Source organism: Notechis scutatus, chromosome 6, assembly GCF_049901735.1.
Source record: "Notechis scutatus isolate UNSWTSFEM ecotype Mainland chromosome 6, rNotScu1.2, whole genome shotgun sequence".
In the NCBI taxonomy this organism is placed as follows: Eukaryota; Metazoa; Chordata; class Lepidosauria; order Squamata; family Elapidae; genus Notechis; species Notechis scutatus.
This window is the reverse complement of record NC_142014.1, coordinates 57,028,393-57,049,048: the sequence shown is the minus strand read 5'-3', so window position 1 is coordinate 57,049,048 and position 20,656 is coordinate 57,028,393. Positions and strand designations below refer to the sequence as shown.

The window sequence follows — 20,656 nt, the reverse complement described above, 5'->3', positions numbered from 1 at the left end:
AATATCTGTAAATGAAAGTAAGAGTTGGCAAACATATGGGATATGTAGTTAAAAAGAACCTTTCCTGTATTCTTGTTAATATTTTTGGGCATCACTTAGCAATAAATAATTGCTGCAAAATGACTTTGAAATTGGATAGATTGGATCAGTATGACTTATTTATTTATTTATTTATTTCATTTGCCAATTGTTTACAAGATAATAAGTATAAGTGTATACATAGTTGTGAATACATGAAATGGGTACATATAAGAAAAATAAAAGAATAAGAGAAACAATAGGACAGGGACGGTAGGCACGTTGGTGCGCTTATGCACGCCCCCTAATTCTTATTCTTCATTCTTAGCATTATTTCCTACCATCACTAGCTTGATAATTAAAGAAACTTGGATTAAAAGAAATTTGGCACAAAACCTTCTTGGTTTAACTTCTATGTTTTAAATTCCTAACTTTAACCATTCGTCTTGTTTTCTAAAAATGGCAGTCAAAATAATATGTAAAAGCAAAACAGAGTTGTTGTTATTGTTAATTTCACATTCAGTTGTATTCATTGAAAAAATAAAGCAACCTGTTGAAGGAAATATGAGTTTAAAAACAAATTAATTTCATTATTGAAATTAGACACAGTGGATTTGGGATCAAATCAAACAAAGTGGAATAATTTCAAGAATGGTATCAAGAACAGTAAGAAAAAAAAAAACCTGAAAATTCAGCAAGGAGGATATTGTTCACTGGCTATTTTGAAGTTATCTCCCATGGCTAAAGTTAGATCACTACCCTTGTCTAATATGCAATGACCTTTAATGAAATAAATAATATTAATCAAGGCATGCAGCATATTTCCTAGCACAATACTGGTAATTAAGTGATAATATAATCTCCATTCAGATTTCATAGCATGTTATACCAACCACAAATTGAGAAAGAAAATATCTGCTATTCATTTAACTACTAATCATTTTAAGACAGAGGAAGATTTTGAATTTCACTTAGCAGTAACAACTCTTAATTATTCTTGCAAAGTAAGTTCCATTATTATTTCCTTTCTTCAAGAATCTGAAGGCAAAATCTGGGCCAAATCAAAATGTTATGATTCAATGATTAATATAAATATTATCTTTCAAGATATACAATGAGATATTACAATTGCAGCATTCTCACACAAAAAGGAAAGTGTATTCTCTAATTCACAAGTCTAGATTCAAAACTGTAATTAAAAATCTTCCTAAGGGCTGAGAATATATACAATGAGCACAGCTTTGGAAAGCAAAGATTTAGTAGTGCTAAAGTTCCATAGAGAACTTAAATAACTTAAATAATTAATCTAATATTTAACAAATACCTCTTTTGTTCCATTTAATCTCTATGCCATTGTCAGAGAATCACATAGCACTTTCCTTTATAAAGGAAAGATTTAATACTGAAATTGGAAAATGCAGCAAAATCTGCAATAGTAAATTCTTACACATTAAAATTAGTAGTAGCCAAATGTATGACTCAGATTCTGTGTGTGTGTGTGTGTGTGTGTGTGTGTGTGTGAGAGAGAGAGAGAGAGAGAGAGAGAGAGAGAGAGAGAGAGAGAGAGAGAGAGATGCTACACATAACTTTTTAGTAGACTTTATTCTCCTTGGAGAATCAGTAGCTATGTTTTATTTGCCTAATTTTCACATGGAAAAACAAGTAATACTGCATTCATCTGTTATTATGATATGTTCACTGTGCTGTGTAACATTCACTTCATTGTAGGAATAGAAATTATTACTATATGTTATTTCTAATTTTGTGTGAGTGTAAACGTTTAAATTTTAATTTAGAAAAAGAAATCTGTGAAAAAATGATGCCTTGATGCCTATTCCTTTTTGCTGAAGGTGATATTTTAATTAGTAATAACAGTGTGGCTCCAAATTTCCTTAAAACTCCAGTGCTGAAGATAACAGGAATAATGTTAACAAACAGCACAATCACTGTGATATAACTGGGTTCTATTTGCCCTCCCTCCACCACTCAACAACAGCAACATAAATACGGGAGATGCAAATCTCAGTTAATTGTAACAATGCATTAATTAAATTTTACAAAATCTCTTACAGAAATCTTATTCCTACTTATCAAAAATAGGAATATCAATCATTTCCTTTTTTTAGAAGGAAATAGTAGAGAATAATGAGTTATATATTATAAAAACAATGAATTTTAAACATGTTATATAATATGCAGGTCTATAACCCATAATGAAGATTTGACTAACTGTTTGATAAATATGCTATAGAAATTGAAATAACATACAAACTACAGAATGTTAATTAGCAATCTATGAAGAGCTAGCAATGTCACCATCAGTTCTACAGAAACATACTAGCCAGAATTCAGTTAATGTTAAAAAACTTTAGCTAACTCCTTAACTGTTCTAACCAGGTGACATACATCACTCCTGAGATTACAAAACACAAGTCAAATGTGAGGAAATAAGGAGAAATAGACTTGCTTTCAAATTTTAAATATGTTCAATTTTTACAGAAGAAAAAAGGGGCACAAAAGAAAAAACAAAGTCACAAAGAAGTCAAGGAAGATAATCTGTATAGCTGAATCATTTCAGTGCTGAACCAATTGAACATTAGCTGCAGTGACATAAAGAATCACAATAAAGTTTTAAAAAGACATACTGATGAAATTCAAATTTCACATCAGTATATTTGGATCAAGAACATTCACAAATGGAAGATGTCACCTGGAAATGTATAATTGTGATAACATGCAAAGCTCTTTTCACATCAACAATTCAGCTTACATTTTCAACTGAGCATTCATATGGCTTTCAGCTGTTTTCTGTATAAATATAACTCACCCATAGCATGTTCCATCTTGGCCATTGAAAGCAGCAAGACAGATAACAAATGGTCTTACCTTGTGGTTTTTTTGTGTATTTTTGTGTTATAATGCTGTGTTTCTATTCTCTCAGAAGAAAAAAATAGAGGAAAAAATACGTATCTCCAAATACCATTTAAATTCTTTTGAGAAACCCACAGAACTTCAACCAGAGTGGAGTTTATTCTTCTCTTATGTTTTAAACTCTTTATAAATTAAAAGACGGGAAGCAAATTGAAGTGCCACAATTGCACAAATGCAATTAGGAAGGCAATGGTCATTTCACAGCCTACAGCCCTCTAAAAGAAAAGGTGTTACATAACCTCCAAAATGTATGTATACAGTTGCCAAAATCATACCTCTTTATTTCTTAAATTGAAGATTGTATACATTTGTAGCAACGTTTCAGCAGAATCTCATCTGCCATCATCAGGCTTCTGTATAGTGTTCGTCTGTGAGTCAGACTTTTACAGTGGTTTCAGATTTAAATTTGGGGCAGCCTATTGCTGTGCCAGAATGGTTTTTTCTTCATCCTGATTGGTTGGGAGTCTTGGTCTGTGTTTATTGGTCTTGGAGTTTGCTGTGTTCTGCTTGATTGGTGTTTCTAATATCTTCTATCTGTTTTTTGGCTCTTTTTGTATCTTGATTGGCTGGCAGCATTGTGTTACTTTATTGGAGGCCTTTAGTGCAGCTTGGCTTCGGGTAAATGGACGGCTATCATTAGTTAGGAGGCTGGGTTTCATCTGGGTGCCTGGTTGGGGTGTGTTTGAGCTGGAGGTATCAGGGGGGATCTGTTTGTGCCCAGGTGTTTGCCTGGCTTGTGGTGTGGAGATTTTTTTGTTTGTGAGTGCAGGCTTCCAAATGATTGACAGCCTGATGGAATCATCTCTTCTATTCATGCTTTCTGGTCTTTTTTCAATCTCAATGGCTTCTCTGATGATTCTGTGGCTAGGGTTTTCTATAGTGGCTAGGGTTTTGGTGCCATTGAAGTTGATGCTATGACCTGTGGCTTCCATGTGTTGGACTAGTGAGGAAGTGTGTTCCAGCTTTTTGACTGCATTTTTGTGTTCATCCAGGTGGGTACTTATTCTTCTATTGGTCTGTCCAATGTATGTGGCTGGGCATGATGCACAGGGGACTTCGTATATGCCTTGGTTTTCCAGGTCAATTTTATCTTTGGGGTTGCTAAGACGAACACTATACAGAAGCCTGATGATGGCAGATGAGATTCTGCTGAAACGTTGCTACAACTTTAAAAGAACTACAATGACGTGGGAAAATACCCGAACCAAGCCGAACACCATACATATATATATATATATATATATATATATATATATATATATATATATATATATATATATATATATATATATATATATATATATATATATATATATATATATATATATATATATTTTCTGAGGTTCTCGCGGGTATTTGTATGTGGATCTTTGGTTATTCGGGTTTTCTCCCGCGTAAGATTCAAAGTATCTAGGCAACGTTTCGATGAAGTCTCACAGAAGAATAAGTGCACGCGTTGAAGAACATAAGAACTCAATCAAAAAAGAAGAACCAACCTCTTCCCTGGTCCAACACCTCAAAGCCACAGGACATGAGATTGACTTTAAAAATACCAGAACTATCGCCAAAACTGAACACTTCAGCAGCAGAATAATCAGAGAAGCCATAGAGATAGAAAAACGCCCACACAGCATGAATAAAAGAGATGACACCTCCGCTACCAGCCATTTGGAAACCCGCCCTCATGAACAGACGAGTACCCAACATGATGAATGACACCAGACCCACACCCACGAGGGCCACACAAGATGCCACCACCACACTTCCACGTAAAAATCAGACTCACACCCACACAGAAGATGAGACACGACCACAGACCAGAAGCCGCACTGCAGCTGCATCACTACCCACTTCAAACCCATCTGAGCCATACAAGAAGCGAACTGACCCCACCATGAAGATGTGGCACACCACGAACTCAAAGCCAAACAGCAAGATCCCAGCTCACCAGCTCAAATCCCCCAGCAGCTGGGACTAGCCTGAGCACGGCCAAGCCCCCACCTGAACAGAGCACGCCTCCAGCCAATCAGAACACGGCCAGCCCCCCAACCAATCAGAACACAGCCAAGCCTCCAACCAATGAGAACACACCCCACCCAATCGGAACGCAGCCAAGCCCCCACCCAGTCAAGTCACACCCCACTGGCAGTTAGAAGGAAGAAGCAGCTGAAAGCTCACATCACTCTGAGAAGCACAGAGCCGAAGAAGCAAGCCTGAAGATGATGAATGAGACTTCATCGAAACGCTTGCCTAGGATACTTTGAATCTTACGCGGGAGAAAACCCGAATAACCAAAGATCCATATATATATATATATATATATATATATATATATATATATATATATATATATATATATATATATATATATATATATATATATATATATATATATATATATATATATATATCGCTGCCGGCCGGCCTCGAGCTGATAAAATAAGACACCAAGTTACCAACATCTTATGCACAAGCAAACCACCAAAAAGCAACTTACAGAAAATGAAATCAAAGCACTACAAACCCTGAAAAGAGATAGCAGCATAATCATCCTCCCAGCAGACAAAGGGAATGCCACTGTAGTAATGGACAGAAAAGACTACTAAACAAAATTGACAGACCTACTCCAAGACTCCACATACAAACCCATAAACACAGACCCAACCACATATCTGGAAAAATTAACCAAGAAGAAAATTATAACCAGCCACATAAGCAAAGAGATCCAACACGCGATCATACCCAGAGAGAAATCTTCCAGATGCCCCAAACTATACGGCCTCCCAAAAATACACAAAGAAGGCATACCTCTCAGACCCATAGTCAGCTCCAGAGGAGCACCACTACAAAACCTAGCTAAACACCTAGCAAAAGAGCTACAGCCCCATGCTGAAACAGCAGCTTCTCATGTAAAAACTCATACCACTTCTTGGAAATGATCAAAGATCTACACGTGGAGCAAGAAGATCTGCTTGTAAGTTTTGACGTGGTTTCACTATTCACCAAGTCCCAATAAAAGAGACCCTTGAAATCATCAAAAATAAATACCAACCAGCTAAACACCTCATGGAACTAACAGAACACTGCTTAACCAACACATATTTCATATACAAAGGACAAAGATACAAACAAATAGAAGGAGCTCCCATGGGATCACCACTGTCACCTGTCATTGCAAACCTGTTCATGGAAGAATTCGAATCCAGAGCCCTGGCCAATGCCATCCTCAAACCCAAACTATGGTTAAGATACATCGATGACACATTCGTGATTTGGCCCCATGGACAAGAAAACCTAAACAATTTCCTAACACACCTAAACAGCGCACACCCCAAAATCAAGTTCACCATGGAAACAGAAACAAACAAACAACTACCATTCCTAGATGTACTAATCTACAAAAACAGATGGCACACTAGGACACACCATATACCAGAAGAAAACCCACACCAACCGCTACCTCAACGCCCAATCCCACCACCACCCAGCACAGATAAACTCCGTGGCTAAAACACTAATTACCAGAACCAAACGCCTGGCAGACAAGACACACATTAAGACTGAACTATGCACCCTGACTAAAGTACTGACAGCCAACGGCTTCCACAAAAGCAAAATCACCAGCTTGATCCACAAAAACACACTGAAACATAATAGAGACCCAGAAGATGAACAGACCTATGGAACAGCTGTCCTGCCCTACATAAGAGGTACTACAGACAAAATTAGTAAGGTACTACACAGACATCACATCAGGACTGCCTTCAAAACAGACAGAAAAATAGCAGCCATCCTTAGCAACCCCAAAGATAAAATTGACCTGGAAAACCAAGGCATATACGAAGTCCCCTGTGCATCATGCCCGGCCACATACATTGGACAGACCAATAGAAGAATAAGCACCCGCCTGGATGAACACAAAAATGCAGTCAAAAAGCTGGAACACACTTCCTCACTAGTCCAACACATGGAAGCCACAGGTCATAGCATCAACTTCAATGGCACCAAAACCCTGGCCACTATAGAAAACCCTAATCACAGAATCATCAGAGAAGCCATAGAGATTGAAAAAGACCAGAAAGCATGAATAGAAGAGATGATTCCACCAGGCTGTCAATCATTTGGAAGCCTGCACTCACAAACAAAAATTCCACACCACAAGCCAGGCAAACACCTGGGCACAAACAGATCCCCTGATACCTCCAGCTCAAACACATCCCAACCAGGCACCCAGATGAAACCCAGCTTCCTAACTAATGATAGCCGTCCATTTACCCGAAGCCAAGCTGCACTAAAGACCTCCATTAAAGCAACACAATGCTGCCAGCCAATCAAGATACAAAAAGAGCCAAAAAACAGACAGAAGATATTAGAGACACCAATCAAGCAGAACACAGCAAACTCCGAGACCAATAAACACAGACCAAGACTCCCAACCAATCAGGATGAAGAAAAACCATTCTGGCACAGCAATAGGCTGCCCCAAATTCAAATCTGAAACCACTGTAAAAGTCTGACTCACAGACGGACACAATACAGAAGCCTGATGATGGCAGATGAGATTCTGCTGAAACGTTGCTACAACTTTAAAAGAACTACAATGACGCGGGAAAATACCCAACCAAGCCGAACACCATACATGTAAGTACCACGAAAACTTAAGAAAACAAATATATATATATATATATATATATATATATATATATATATATATATATATATATATATATATATATATATATATATATATATATATATATAATTTATGGCCCTGTAATCCTTTGATTTGGGACAGTTATCTACAAATATCTCTAATATCTATAAATAACTTCTACTTTGATTTATAAAAAGCAGCCTGCTGATTGGAATCCTTTAATAATTTAACTGAAGAAACTTTTCTCTGTTAAATCTTAAGACAGTACCAAAATGCTAAGTAAGGCTTCTTTCCATTAAGATCTTTTTTAAGAAACCATAATTGCAGAGCTGTCATACAATAAATATAATCATACCTGTTCAGATTATTTGCTTCTATACTAAATATAGGATGTGAAGATGTTCTCTGTTGTGCCTAGCAGAAACTACTTCTAAAATCATAGTTAAGAAGTGTTAGAAAGCAGATTTCCTGAATTCGCACTTAAGTTAATAACTAAATACAGAATTCTGATTAATCAACTGTATCCCAGAAACCGTGTAAAATATCCTTAGCATAAAATCATTCCAATGGATCTGGATTATCTTTTACTAGATAATATATAATTTGTTAGAAAATATATATATTAGGTACATATAACTGACTTATGACCATTTGTTTAGCAACTGTTCAAAAGTATGAAGCGGTTGGAAAAAAGTAAATTATAACCATCATTTGGTCATGTTCCAAGTGCTTGGTAACATCTCACATTTATGGAAATTGCAGCATCCTACACATCATTGCCATTTACAATCTTCCCAGCTGTCTTCTGACAATGAAAGTCAATGGGGAAGTTGGCGGGAAGGGTTGCAAGCTGTGGTTATGTGATGTCTTGCTAAATAACCATGGTAATTCATTTAACGGCCATGACAAAAAGGTTTGTAAAATTACATGTGGTCAAGTCATATGTCACTTAATAACCACACTCCTTAACAACAAATTTTGCACTCCGAATTGTGGTCATAAGTCAAGGACCTGTACTCTGAGCATTGACATCAAATAGGAATGTTTAGTTAAAAAACATTCCAAGATAGAATAGAGAACTAAACTACCCAACAGCCTGACATCAATATGTAAGAGGATTCTAGAGTAGATCCTAAAGCAATTGATCTGTTAAGTGCTTTAAACACAATGTAGTAATTACCAGATGTCAGCACAGATTTATCAAAAGTAGGTCTTGCTAAACTAACCTTATCTCACATTTTGATTGGATTCCCTTAACATATTGCGGGAATGCTCTAAGCATACCATCTTTCTTTTAACAAACAGCTGACACAAATGCCATGACACTTTCATTACCAATTAGTAAGTTAGGGATGGATGCTGTGACAGTTTAGTAGATATACAATTGATTCAAAAATTGTATTTCAAGAATACTCATCAGTGGTTGGTTCTTCGTAAAACTGAGAAAGGTATTGAACAAGATAATATACAGTTTAATTCTGGTCCCTGTTTTAATATTAATTTTAGTATTTATTTGATTTGTGAATTGCTTACAAGATACAGGTATAAGAATAAATATAGTTTTGAATACATGAGATAGATACTTATAAGAAAAATAAAAAAATAATAGGACAGGGACGGTAGGCACGATTGGTGCGCTTATGCATGCCCCCTACAGGCCTCTTAGGAAGGGAGTGAGGTCAATAGTAGACAGTCTAAGGTTAAAGTTTTTGGGGTTTGGGGAAGAAACCACAGAGTCAGGTAGAGTATTCCAAACATTGACCACTCTATTGCTGAAGTCGTATTTTCTGCAGTCAAGTTTGGTGAGGTTAACCTTGAGTTTGAATCTATCATTATATTATTTATATTATATTATATTGTATTGTATTGTATTGTATTGTATTGTATTGTATTGTATTGTATTGTATTGTACTGTACTGTACTGTACTGTACTATACTATACTATACTATACTATATTATATTATTATTATATTATATTATATTATATTATATTATATTATATTATATTATATTATATTATATTATTATATTATTATTATATATTATATTATATTATATTATATTATATTATATTATATTATATATTATATTATATTATATTATATTATATTATATTATATTATATTATATTATATTAATTTATTAATTATATTATTATATTATATTATATTATATTATATTATATTATTATATTATATTATTATTATATTATATTATATTATATTATATTATATTATTATTATATTGATTTTTTCATCAATGAATTGATGAAGTGTTGAATGCTTATCAAATTGCAACAGAAATTTTGGGCTCAATTGTGGTTGAAAGTTGAAGACTTCCTTATTCTCAAATAAAGAAATATAACTAGTTAAATAGGTTTTGAGAGTAGCAAAGATCATAGTGAGATATGCAAAGCTCTTTGGATAGGAAACCAATAAAATATACAGATCTAGGATGATATAGTTTTTATATTATTATACTACCACATGTTTAGGAAAAAAAATAATTGATTACAATTATTGGAATAATTGATTACAAACTGAACATACTGATGGAAAAGCCACTTTACAAGACATTGAGAGAAGAAATTTATTTATTCACATTTATTATACCTGCCCAACTGCAATGGAAAATAACTGCTCCAGTTATTTTGTATGGATCAAACACCAATTCAAGTATTGTGTCCTGTTCTAGGCACCACCTTTTTAAGTACCTGAAATTTAGAAAAAGGACGCATGGATAATCAGAGGAGTGGGAATTATTTTGTATGTTTGTCTCTGAAAAGAGAAGACCGAGAATGATATAATAGCATAATTCTAGTACCTGAATGACATCACAGAGAAGGGCACAAAGAAGGTTTTCTCCCTCATCCCAAAATAGCAATAGCATGTAGACTTAAACATATTGTTCCACAGTACTTTACAGCACTCTCTAAGCCATTTACATTGTCAGCGTATTGCCCCCAACAATCTGGATCCTCATTTTACTGACCTTGGAAGGATGGAAGGCTGAGTTAACCTTGAGCCATATCAGTTCAAACTCTAGGGCAGAACTAACCTGCAATACTTCATTCTAACCATTGTGTTACCATTCATGGTTTGGTACAAAATAATGGTGCTATCTTACAGGAGAGAAAAATCTGGTAAAGGGAATGGCTTCTCCTTCCAGCAGAAGTTAAGCAACCATCTTCCATGAATGATTTAATTCGCATTCCTGCCTGAAGCAGGGAATTGGATTTACTGGCCCAATGTGTTTCCTCTATCTCTATAATTCTTTAATCATTTTTACTGATATATCCTTAAGATTTCAGATTTTTAATATACCTAGTCTGGAGACAGTACATTTTCAAACACTCTTAAAATTAGGAAAAATCCAGACTTCAACAAATTCACTTGACAGCTGACTAAATAAATGAAGGTCTCATAGCCAAAAAAAATCTGCATGCAGGTTGTCCAATTACAGCAACAAAATTAACCTGTCAGAAAAATAAATTGGGATGCACAAGAGTAAGTCAATTCTGAATCTGAATGAATTAGACTTTATCAAACAAAAAAGTAACCCAAAAAAGGAAGATCAAATTTATTTCCCTCCTTCGTCTTTCTGGCTATTTAATGGATAGAAGGCATAAAGCATTTTCAGTTTCTAGCTTATACGCACCAGTTTGTTTCTCTTCATACTCCTATGCAATCTCTTTTGCTACCCTGAAATATTCTCCTTTATACTCAATGTTAGTAAATCAACTAAATTTGAAACATAAATTTCTAGTCCATAACAGAATAACAAAGTTGGAAGGGATCCTGGAGATCTTTTAGTCTAATCCCTGGTCAGGCAGGAAATCCTACACCATTTCAGACAAATGGTTGTCCAATCCCTTCTTAAAATTCTCCAGTGTTGGAGCTCCCACAAGTTTTGAAGGTAACCCATTCCACTGATTAACTGTCAGGAAATTTCTCCTTAGTTCTAGGTTGCTTCTCTCCTTGATTAGTTTCCATCCCTTGCTTCTTGTTCAAATTCAGATGCTTTGGACAATACGTTGATTCCTTTTCATTCTAATTACAACTATGGTATTTTGTTAACAATGGTGATCAAGTGTTGTGATATTTTAAAGAAAGGGTAACCAAAGTTTAAGTGTAAATTGACTAACTAAGCAATTAAAAGCTGCTTGTTTTACTTTTGATTCAGCAAATGGTAACCAACTATGACTTATCTCAAAAGCTAAATGAAGCCAGTGCAGCGGTGTTGGCTAAACTGAAAAGTTAAAAATGCATCCTGAAAAAAAAGACAATATCAAAATATTTGTATAATACATAAATATATAAATAAAATTCTATAATAAAGAAAGAATAAAAATAAATAAATAATGTTATCAATAAAGCTACATGGGTCCAGGACCAAGAATTGACTTAATTTGAGAGCATCCCTTTCTTTCTTTATATTGTGTTCTTTAGACAACTGATGGCCATGCATAAGCTTACCATACGCTCAGAAAGTTATATAATAGAAAATTATTTCATGTGCCCTAGATGCTAGTTTTGAGAATGATATTTTTATGACGCCACAAGTCATTTATTACCCATCATGACAGAAACCAACCACTGAAAGTTTCTGATTTTTCAAAGTTATTGAAATTGGCAGCCATCTTCTCATCTTCTGGTAGCAACTTTCACCATTTAAATTTTGTGCTGTGAAAATAAATATTTCATTGTTCCATGCTCTGAAGCAGAACACTGCAGCTTGTTAGTAGTGGTTTTATATAATGTGGATATTCTGCTGTATTCATGGTGTTTTGAGCAAATTACATACTACATATCAAAGGTTTGTATAATGATTGGCATTGATAGATTCAAAACTCTCTTCGAATGCTGATCCTTTCAGAAGAGTGCAATCCTTTTTCCAAACAAACATATGCTAGGGGGCTTCACACTTCAAAAAGTCTTCATAAGATATAGTTTTGATCTTACACAAGCAGCAGCCCTTTACTTTTGATTAAAAGGTAAAGATAAAGGTTCCTCTGTCCAGTTGTATACAGCTCTAGGGTCGATGCTCATCTCCATTTCTTAGTTGAGGAAATTGTCCAATGACATTTCTGTGGTCATGTGGCCAGCATGACTATATGCCGAGGCTTAAGGAATGCTGTTACCTTACTACCACCTTACTATCTACTTGCATTTTTAATACTACTACCTTACTATCTACTTGCATTTTTATGCTTTCAAACTGCTGGATGGGCAGGAATTGGGGCAAGTAACTGGAGCTCACCCTACTGTGTGCCACTCAGGCCTCAAACCTGGGCTGTCAGCTTCTCAGCTGACAAGTTCTGCTGACAAACTCAACATCTTTAACTGCTGAGCCATCACATCCCTGTATACTGTTCATTAAAGGAGTCCATCATTTATTTTAGTGACCATTATCCTTAAATCAGCAAGATCTTTTCTCAGGCTCAAAGGGAAGCCTAAAAATTATTTAGGACAACAGAAAGATGCTTCTGAACAAACAATGAAACATGCCCACTTAGTCAGTACTCAGTGATCACTAATAGCTTAACTTTCTCAGTTATAACATACTCAGATGTGATTTTTAAATTCCAACTACCACCCCAAGATAATAGAAAAAGAAGACAAAAACATGAGTTAGTATCACACAATGGTGACACTTCAATCTGTATTTCCATATAAGTACAAACTATCTATCTATCTATCTATCTATCTATCTATCTATCTATCTATCTATCTATCTATCTAATCAGTTATCCTCAAGTTAAACATAAATGGCCTGTTTGTTCAGCTCATCAACTTATGAATTATTAGCACAAGACACCAACAGAAGTGAATATATGTAGCTCAGGGTTGAACTGTGGAGTTTTGATGCTCTCTGAGCCTGATTGTTTGCTTGCAGATGTTTTGTTACCTGACTAGCTAACTTCTTCAGTGCTAAAAGCAAGTGATTTTTTTATGCACCAGATAAACAATACCCTGATCAAGAAACTAACAACTTAGGCAATCAAGACATAGACAATAGCCTAATCAAGGAATAAACTGCATCCTCACGAACACTGTCAGGGCAAAGCTGCTGTATACAAACAAAAAGTAAACTCTGCTCCCTTCTAGCATTGAGGATGTTACCTAGTGGATAATGAAATCTGCAAGCAAACAATCAAGCTCAAAGAGCACCAAGAACTCCACAATACAAGAGAGAAAATAATGGATAAGTTAAATTAAGAAGTACTCTATGATTGAAGCAACTGTTTAATCCTATTTATATAATATCTTTTGTGACACCATTACAATGATATAAGGACAATGTTTCTATTTCCCCTCCTTCAGATTTGATTAGGAAATAAGAAAGCTTTATTATTTAAACAAGAAGAAAAATGTTATGGTTTCATGTCAGTAACAGATGTGGGGATTTTTAAAAGAATATTACAATAGCTCTATTCTAAAATGTAAGTGAAACGATTGCATCTAATTTGACTATTAATTTACTGGCAGCTGCAATTTGCTTTAAGTCCTGCCCTTTCTTACTACCCCTGCAGATATTAATGGAGATAGAAGGAGGGGATGAGGGAAGGAAGGAGAGAGAGGGGGAGAGAGCACTGCATTCTCCCTAGCTTACCACATTTGGATTAAATCTAAAGGGAAAACATCATAAAGACAATCCCCCTCTAAGGCATGAGTACTGATGGTACTGTCACTGTAAGAGAAGGGACTTGCTTTTGAACAATTGTTAGATAATGTCTTTATTCCCTGGAGAAATTGTCCAGCAAATTTCTCTGTCCACAAAACTGATACAGAAGCTCAGGATTGTTTGTGCACCGATCTAATATCTTCATTAAATGAGTTCAGCTTGACTAAATTCATGAGATACCTACAAAACCTTTACTGACATTTGTTTTCTTTGGTTAGACGTATACACTTTTCCCATTAAACGTTAACATATGGAATTATTTGCTGAATAAAAGTTGTTCCTTTTAATACACATACACACACACACACACCAAGAAACAAAATCTAGAAGAATAGGACTATTTAATAAATGCAAGAACTGAAGCAGAGAATCTGATTTACCCAAGGCTTCTTGTGTTTTGATGTTACATAAAGAACTAATTGGAACTGAATGTAAATGTCCCTCAAACCCAGTAGAACAACATCTGTCCTTATAATTTAATGAAATTAATACCTCTTGGCCATTTCAGTGGGAACATACTTTTATAAATGGATTATATAATACAGCTTCCCACCCACTATAGAACTAAAGAAGCTAAGAATAATAAAATTTAGATATCCGCAATGCACCATTATGTCTTACTGCAAGAAATTTCAAGTTTGATTAAGAGTTTATGGAAAAGCACTAATATTTCTTTTTCCAGTCATTAGTCTTTACACTCAAGTCAAAATTTTCCATCTACTTAATCAGCTTGCCTATAAGTGTATTTTAAGCATAGTCTACCTTATTGTAAAAACTCTCACCCAACCACTGCACAAGAAACCAAGCGTTGTTTGGGAATCTCAGCAAAATATGAAGTATATTTTAAAATAAACTATATATTTAAATTCTCCAGGTGATAAAATTTGAATTCCATTCTAAATGTAAACATGACTGAGGCTGCACTCCTATATAAAATGGGGGCTAGCAGTATTTCAACAGAAAATCTTTCTTCCTGATTTCTTCAACTCCTAAAATATCATGTGAATCTAAGACACAGCTAAGATTTTAAATTTTATGCATTTTAATGAGCATATTATATGATCCTCATTTTTTTATAATTTAAATATAGGTTGTCCTCTTTTAATGACCACCTCAGACACTTTTGCCATTATGACTGTGATGAAAAAGTAATTTTTCAACCAATACCTTCATTTACAATCTTTGCAGCCTCTCTCTCTCCCCCCTCTCCCTCCCCCTCCCTCTCTTTCTCTCCCTCCCTCCCTCTCTCTCATCACAGGTTGTCCATTACAGTCCGTTAGTACGCTTTGTTCTGTATCAAATTGTAAGCACAGCCATGCTCATGTTTTTTAACTTAGCAATCCTTTACTTAATGACTTGCTGGTCCCAGGTCCCAGTTGCTGGTTCCAATTGTGGTCACTAAACTAGAGATTGTGGGATAAAGTAGAGGACTAACTTAAGTAACATAACTGCTCCAGTGAGACAAAGCAGCTTGACCAAACAGTTGATAAAAATAGTCCACAACTAAGAAGCAAAACAATGATGTATGTGCTAAATGGTACATGTTGCCACAATGTGGCTGAAACTGTAGAGCCCTACTTCTATTTGTATTCAGTTATGGGTTCATATTAAAAGAAATGCACAGGAATTCACATTTTGACATTTTGCACAAAATACTGAGCACACATTTGTATGTGTGTTATTCTTCCTGGAGGTCCATAAACTTGAGGGGAAAAAAATCAAAACTTTATTTTTTACTACCTTCCAACTGAAATGTAGCTCCTTGTTCAATAATATGTGAAAGCAAAGAAGTAGTTGATAAGCTCTAGATTCCATGACTGTAAATGTCAATAAATCTCATTATCTAAAATTATTAAATCCCTCAAAAGGTAACATTAGCTATGTTATTACCTTTAGGTATGATTAAATGGTATTTTCGTCTTCTTCTGAGTAAACTGCATGACACCAAAGTTGCAGTTTTAGACAGGTAAGATCCAAGCCATAATATTGTCTATCCACTTTAAGCATGTATTACCATAGTTAATCAAGTTAAACAAATTAAATATAAAATTGCATTTTAAACACTGCCAGCTACTGCCACTACTATTTATGTCCTGCTTTAGTAAGTAACATTTTTACAAGCTCTTATGCTAAGAAATGAAATGGCATACAGAAAGCTATTCTTATGCACCATCAATATTATATGAGTGAGCAAAAATGTATTATTTAAACATTTTAGGTGGTGTTAAATCAATGCATACATAGAGAACAAAAAAAACATATTTCTGATGTTAACTGACAACAGTATCAAAGGAAAGTGAGCAACTGGTGCTATAAAATCAAAATGCCATAATCTCAATTTCCCAAATATTTTGACATTTTGACATAAGTTTTATGATGCCATTATCAGTGCTCTAGAACTTGGATTTTTACATTGTTCAATTAATGATGCAAAAACAGCACTAACTCCTTAAAAACAGTAATTTAGAAATCAGTAATCACCTTGGAATAAAGTGTTCTTATAACTGTTAATGAAAAAGTTGTTACATTGTCTATATAGATTGACAGAATGAAAAACATTTTTTTCAAAGCTGCATTGAATTCCCCTTACCATAAGTCTCAACCATCATTTCTTTTGATCGCTGATGAAATCCTCTCCTCCCTTGCTCCCTTGCTAAACAAACAAATACTTCCAGAAGATACATTCTTCCCATCCAACTGTATTCTTTTTCCCAACACACATTGTTTACCTAATCCTTCTTCTTCTTATAAACCTCTAATGGTAACTAGAACTGCTGCTGTTCCAATTACTCTGGGGCAAACCAGAAAAAAACTTATTGGGAAGCTACCTCTTGTCAATAAGTCATGTCATCTTTAAATCTCCAACAGACAGATAATTTAACAGGAGGACTATGAAGAGTGCAAGACGATTGCCAACTATTTTGTTTTTTACCTGCACAGTTCTAACAATCTCCAATTTTGGAACAGAAGCCGTCCTATTAGAAGGACAGAGAACACTCTTTAATTTTATAAAGATCTGACAACATAACAGCAACAAATGAAAGGTTTATGCTGTGTAATCCAAAACCACAACAAACTTTCCTATTATGATTGCTATATTCCTGATTTTACATTCTAAGTTCAGTATTATCTCAGACACTAACAGTCACATGGGGCCTATCCCACAAACACCAACCAATAACCTTAGTGTCCTACATAATGGCTTCTCCCTTTTCTTCATAGTGACAATGCAGGATGGGAGAGAACCATTTGGCACATTAAGCTGTCTACCAAAATGAAAAGATTAATTTAATTAAGTCTCCCTTCCATTATTTCAAATCTTCCTGTTTGAGATAGGAGACTACTGACAATTTATCTACTCCAAACATATAAATAATAGTGGGAAGCCTGCTTGAAAAAAAAATCCAAGGCTGCTGTGTATTCTTATTATTAACTAATGTGCAGGTAATGTTCACACATCATTCAAAAACATTTATTGTTTGCTTTTGCTTTTGCAACTGGCACCTCATATACTGCCATTAACTTTACAACTCCTTTAATTTCTTAGTGCACCTCTTATCTATTTTATGACAAAATTAATAGATCAACTTAAACAGTATGCTTCATAATCAAGGATCGAGATTGGGTTGGTATATTAGTTTGTTACGATTAATTAAATATATTCCCCATTATTTTGATATAAAAGAAGATAACTAGATGCCTTTATAAGATGTAATGGATCCATTTTATCCTTTAAACCCAATAATTCCTTTCCCATTCCCTTTCAACTACAATATAGAACAGTGGTGGCTAACCTTTTTGGGCTCCTGTGCCAAGCTCGCATGCCAGCATCCAGAAGGCAATGCGTGCCCCCCTATGCCCCCTACGCATGCGCGCTCAATCCCCACCTACCCACCCCGCCACCCCCTTACCTGCACTGCACCTCACAGCTGATTTTCGGCCAGTTTGAGTCCTTTTTCAGCCTCCCAGAGGCTGGAGGAAGGCTTCTGCAGGCTTTGCAGGCCAAAAACTAGTCCCGTTTCATCACTTCTGGTATTTTTAGCTGTGAGGCGTGTGCATGCACAGTGAGATAAGTTTGCCTGCAGCTCACGTGCCAGCACAAATGGCTCTGCATGCCACCTGTGGCATGCGTGCCATAGGTTCGCCATCACGAATATAGAGCATGCAAAGATCTAGATTACCACCAGATAGAGCAAAGAAAACCACCAGATAGAGCAAAGTTTTTTTCTATTTTTTTTTACTGTCCTTCAGTTGTTATCTGTATTTACCTATACCATATTGGATAAACTTACATACACTTCAATCCTCAAAAATCAAATAAATAAATGAAATACGGCCCTAAACTATACAAGATTGTCTTTTAATAAGTTAGCATGAGCCAGCAAATGTGCATCTAGGCTACAATTTATAGCTTGATAATGTCTGAATCTGGCCATCATACCCTAACCAAGAAAATGGGTTAAAAAAGGTTTGGTTACTATTATATGTGAATCCTTCAGATATTATAGACACAGATAGGCCTCAACTTACAACAGTTTGTATAGTGACCATTTTAGTGCTTACAACAGCACTGAAAAATTTGACTTATTATTGTTTTTCAAAGTTACCTTTACAGCATCCCCATGATTATGTGATCAAAATTCAGATGTTGGTAATTGGTTCATATTTATGACTGTTGCTATGTCCCAGGATCATGTGATCACCTTTTGCAACCTTCTGACAAGGAAAGTCAATGGGGAAGCCAGATTTACTTAATAACCAGGTTACTAACTTACCATATCAACTGAAGTGATTCACTTAACAACTATGGCAATAAAGGTCCTGAAATGCACTTAACAAATGTCTCACTTATCAACAGAAATTTTGGGCTCATTTATGGTTGTAAGTCAAGGACTACCTATATTGCTGTTCTGAAATTATTCTTTGTACAAAACTAATGATCTAAGTACATAATATGTAAATTACATACCATGAAGTTTCAGTACATGAAGGCCCAGTCCAAATCAGGAGAATGCAAATGGAGAAGTTACAAATTTAAAAAATTGCCCTTTTATCTTCACTTTTAAAATAAACCTTATTTGTGCAGGTTTTTTTTAAAACAAGTTCTTAAAAAAGAACTCCATTATTTGCAGCATTTTGCTGCTAAATCTGCAGTAAAACTGAGACTGCAAAATTCTGGTTCATGAGGCAAACTCATTCATTTAGAATTTCAAGAACTCAGGATCAGCTACCATCTCCAGCAACACTTAAAATAGTCCTAAACTCTGGAGGAAGGGAGAAGGTCCAAAGCTTTATTGCTTTTGAGGGAATGGGCTTTTAGAAGGAAATAAATATTTGTTTACAAGCAGTAGCACAGTCTAAAGAAGGAATGCTCAACTTTTGCCCACTTGAAGTTGGTATACTAAGTTGAGGATTAATATTTCAAAAAATGAGCAGTATCACTTTTAATTTTCTGAAGCTTTTTCTTCTTTGTTACAAGGCATACTTATGCTAAGAATCTTGTTTTGGAATTATAGATTCTTCCATTGATTATTGTCATCGAGAAAATCTATCTCAGTGGTTAATAAGAGCTGATAATTACTTAATGGCACATAATCAATTAAACCAATCTATAAATTTAAAAAAAGGTTTCAGAGGAGTTCATCAGGAGTGGGATTGGAGCACAAAATAACTTTTTAAGTGTATTCTGCTTTTGGGTGGGAAAGTCAATGTGGAGATTTTAAGAGATCCATTGGGTGACTTACATCTCATATTTTGCTCCATAAAGCTTTGAGGAGAGTATCTGAAGGCCGCAAAAGTGTGCTGATGAAGTAGAGCCTACTACAATGAGATGAAAGTTACTTCAAAATTACTTCAAAGACTGAATTACTCTATGGTTTTAAACCTCCCAGAGTCAGTCAGGTTTAGAAATTTAATAAATAAATGAAGACATGGTATAAAGAACTGCACAACTACAAATACCATTTGCAAGTTACTTAGCAAGTAAACAGCATATTATTCCCCACCCTCACAAGAAATGTACAGGTAGTCCTTCGATTACAACAGTAATTAGGACAGGATTGCTGTTGCTAAGCAATACAGTTGTAAAGTGTGGTGTCACATGACAATATTGTTTAGCAATAAGAATCCAGGCATCCCACTGGTCATAACCTCAAGAAGCACAGGTCATTAAGCAGGAAGTGGTGTGAGTCCCAGGTAAGGAGTACAAGAGTGCCACAGGGAAGAAGTGCTGGGAGGGGAGGAGGGCACAGGGGTGTGCAAGTGCAGAGAGGTTAAGAGAAGGAAGATGTGGCACAGTGCACAGGAAGGCTGAGTGTGTGTTTGCAGGGGAGGGGAGGGGAAGGAACTTACCAGAGAGACGTGTGACC

General features: G+C 35.4%; 1 protein-coding gene across 1 annotated transcript in view; it reads right to left on the bottom strand.

The window, feature by feature from the left end:
• LARGE1 (LARGE xylosyl- and glucuronyltransferase 1) overlaps nt 1-20,656 on the bottom strand; it is a 360,189-nt gene that overhangs the window by 277,306 nt on the left and 62,227 nt on the right. The window lies entirely within an intron of this gene.